This window comes from Oxyura jamaicensis, chromosome 7 (assembly GCF_011077185.1).
Source record: "Oxyura jamaicensis isolate SHBP4307 breed ruddy duck chromosome 7, BPBGC_Ojam_1.0, whole genome shotgun sequence".
NCBI lineage: Eukaryota > Metazoa > Chordata > Aves > Anseriformes > Anatidae > Oxyura > Oxyura jamaicensis.
In genome coordinates, this window is record NC_048899.1 from 15,750,158 (window position 1) to 15,754,201 (window position 4,044).

The window sequence follows — 4,044 nt, forward strand, 5'->3', positions numbered from 1 at the left end:
TTTTTTTTTTTTTTTTTTTTTTTTTTTTTTTTTTTAAACTCTGTATCTGGAAACCTGTGTTATTGATAACCCTTTGACAGCAACGCCTTATTCCAAATGGTTCTGTTGTACAAAAGGCTAGCAGTGACTATTTGTGTAGAAACTTCTGGTCACACATGTTTAATCCTCTCCTTTCTAAATAAATATCATCTATGTCTGGTTGTCATTCCACTGAAAAACAAAAGCTGTCTTTGAAGGAAAGTTTTGACAAATGTCTGTTTTGCTAAGAAGTTTCATCAAGCCAACGAAAACTAGCAAACACAAGGCATGGAGGAAAACTCGGAAAAGAAAACGGTCTTTCTCTGTCACTGTAAGTGGCCATTCAAATGACTAGCAGTGAAATGGTTAACAATTTTGACATTTAAATCTTCACCAGGAGCTTCCAGATTCTCTGCACCACTGAGATAGATGGGGTGGTGAACTGATTTCTGTTAAATTAAAAGGGAGTAAACCAGAGATTAATTCGGCTCATCACAGCTTGTAGTTGCAGATTTAAGACAGCCTCAGCTTGAACTGATATGGATCATCTTTGAAACCAACAGGGTGAATTAAAACTGAAAACTTAAGTTTCTACAGAAACTGACAGGTTATCTGTAGACATTATAACTTGCTGGTTCAGCAAGATCACTGAAAAATGTTAAATATCAAAATAACATAAGGTATCATCCACTGTGTTGTTTTCTTTACACACAGTTACGTTAAACAATGGAAGTAATGAGAAAAAATACGAAGATGTATAATTTCATAAGCGAATGAGCTGAAATGCAGGAAGTTTCTGGGGCCTCTGAAGAAGGAATAGTTCCCATCAGTAGTATTGCATTCACGCCTTAAACCTCACATCTTGATAAACTGTCAGACATAATCACCACGTTTATTAAAATCTCTTGCTACAGAAAAATCTCTTAGCTTTTAGTGGAATTATGTGACTGATCTCTCAAATGCCTTGCAGTTCTGAAAGCTGACACAATTCTGAAGTTTTAATCGAGCAACAAAAAGCAAAATGAGCCAGATCGTCCTTTCCATAAGCATCAACTGCACTTAATTTGCTGGAAACCTCCTCCTCTTACAAGCGTGCTTGTGGATGCTCACAGATCTGCAGGTCTCTACTAGCCAGACTTCCAGGCCACAGGATGCCACGCAGTTGGGCTGTGTGACAGGAGCACGCCTCACCCACTGAAGCATGAGCAACATCTGAGTGGCCATCAGTGTGCACACAGGTGGGCAGCGCTGGGCCCCCCGGTGCCCTCCTCCTCCTGCAGCTTCTGTAGTCGTTGCAGCCGGCTGATGGCCACACACCGGGCTAACGTGTGGCTGGCATGTGGGATGCTGGGGCAGGGAAAATGCTGCAAAAAATACCCTTTTGTGGAGTCTGAATACGGATCTAAGGCTTAATTTTACGTGCCCAAATTTCTGATGAGTTCTGTAGGTGCAGTGTTATGTAATTGGAGGGGAAATTACAGTGCAAGCAGTGTACTGTATTTAAAACTAGTTAACAACAACTAATTAAAAACAACTTAAAACCAGTCTTTATCTATACATAGGCAGATGGCTGCTAGAACAGTCATATGGATGGAGGAGCATTTGCCTCAATGCAAAGGTTACTCTTTTTAAACCAAGCAGAAACCAAGTTTAAGAAAAATGTGGGTTTGTTTGTTTGTTTAATTCGGGATGATATTAGCAGCTTTTCTCCACTCTTTAGAAACAAAATCCTTCAGACAATGGAGAAAAGCAACAGTCAAGTCTGAGCAATTTCATGTAGCTTAGACCTTGCAGGAAGGGTTCCTGTGGGCCTCTTTCCAGGCTTTGGCGGCCCTGGTTGGAATTAAACCTTTAGAAGTTTACCCTAAACAAACTTACTGCAGGGCTTACTCATGCAATTTGCCTTTTGTGAATGAAGTCACACATCCATGTTAATGTTTGTGTTAAAATACTGGAAAGCGTTTTCCTTTTCCTCGTAGGTAAACTGTATACATGACCTGCAGTAACAGCTACTTCTAATGCTTGGCTCATCAGAATAGTTGTTCGATCAGCTCTCTGCCCAGCAGCACACAAAGGACAGCTTTGCAGGCTTTGCTCTTTCTTGACTTCAGCACTTCTCAAATTCTCTTCTCAGGTATTGAAGTCTCCATTAACTCTACCAGCTGCAATTTGTTCTCCTTAGTCTTTGATAACTGCAAAGCTGGTTTTATTTTTTCTTAAGACAAAATAAAGATAGGATCAGAAAAGAGAAGCTAAGGTCAAAAAACGTTCACTCCAGTATGTTTGTTCTGTTTGTATCACTGCAGTGATCCAGATGTTCGCACGCTAGGGAAGAAACCCCTGCATCGCCTGTAATGACATCTTGGATTGCTGCAGAGACAAAAGTACGACTTTAATCAATGACACTGGTGCTGCAGCCTGTCTTTGTGCTACGAAGTACAGCCTCCCAGCCCTGGCTAGCTGGGTAATGGTGAATACATGCTAGCCAAGAATACTCCAGGAGGTGATTTTAAAACTGAAAATTTAGGGCTACTAAAAACCTACCCTGTGTATTCTGAACAACCTCGCCAGTTACTTTTTATTCAAGTCCTCAAGGAAGCATTGGATCCATTTCCCTAACTACTGTTTTGCATTTTTTTTCCCTTAAATGGCCATGGTCTTATGTTACGTGTCAGCTTCAGAAGACAATCATGCCTGCAATATTTTTGTCCTGTCAGCTGGTAGTGGATTTCAAAACAGGATGCCTATTTTTCCCCCCATTATTTGCAACACTGAGACACAGAAGCCTGGGCTTTTGTTTTCAGTTGGTTATACAGGTTCAACCTGGTGATTCATTCTTCCTGCAGCTATGTTTCCAGGAAAAGACAATGTCGTGGCCATTCTCCAAGTTATCCACAGACTGCTTGGGAGTCAGATCAGAATGCACTCGTCCTGCAGCCGAGACACTTTCTAAGAAGGGATAAATGGATGAAAACACGTCTCGGAGCTGGTGTTATCTCCCCACAGATGAGGAGACACACAGCCTTGGAAAAGCGTACTGCAGCACTCTATCAAGGTGAAGATAAGAGCACAATTGAGAGGATTTAAACTTATTGGCCCTGTGAAGCACAACCAAGCATTTGCAAAGAGCTGGTCTCCGTGTTGGGGACTGATGCTGAGTGTGAGGCTGGATGGCTTTAGGAAAATCCTGCAGTTTCCTTGCAGCCTTTTCAGGAGACTCTCAGGGCTCGCTGCAGTTTGTGCGGGCAAAAGCCTGCCTGCAGATTTCGGAGTTTCTCAAGAGCCATTATGCAGACAGGAGCTGGTAGCGGTGGCTTCGGGTGTCTCTCTGTTCAAGGGCAACGCTTCTCACGGGTGCAGGGAGGCACGGCTGTGTGCGGTGAATCGAGGGGCTGGGGAGCTACGTGGCTGCGAGCTCGAGCGCTGAGCTTTCCGAGAAGTTAAATAAAAACGCAGAGCAATCTACTGACAAGCGATCCCTGCAGGGAAGGCCTGAGGTGGGAAACGTGAAGCCTTGTCTGGGAGCTGGGGTCGTCCTTCGGTCGCAGGCAGGCAGGGGCTCACGGGGGGGGAGCCAGCGGGCCGGGGGTTGGACAGAACTGAGCCCACGAGCCAAAGCACGGCTGGTAGGGCCGGTGTTTGTCCTGCCAGGCCTGGCAGCCCGCGCTCCTCGTGCACCCTGCAGAGAGCTACCCGCGCCGCTACGGCCGCAGCTCCCGGCCCCGGCCGCCATCATGCGCCCGCGGCACGTGTGCTCCCGGCACGGGGCGGGGCGCGGGGCGGGGCTTAGCTGGGGGGGGGGGGGGACGGGGCCAGGAAGGGCGTGGCGCCGGCCCGGTGACGACTCCCGCGCCCATTGGCGGGGCGGCGTCACGCGGCGGGCCGCTGGGCGGGAGCGAGGCGGGGCCGCCCCCCCTCCCGCTGCCCCCTTCCCCTCCCCGTGCCGGGGGCAGGCGGCGGCTCGCGCCAGGGCCGTTGGTGGCCGCGCGCAGGGGGCGGTGGCGGGGGGCTCGCGCGCGGCCCCGC

The 4,044-nt window shown here is 47.6% G+C and overlaps 1 protein-coding gene across 3 annotated transcripts in view; it reads left to right on the top strand.

The window, feature by feature from the left end:
- CCNYL1 (cyclin Y like 1) overlaps positions 1-4,044 on the top strand; it is a 43,308-nt gene that overhangs the window by 2,639 nt on the left and 36,625 nt on the right. The window lies entirely within an intron of this gene.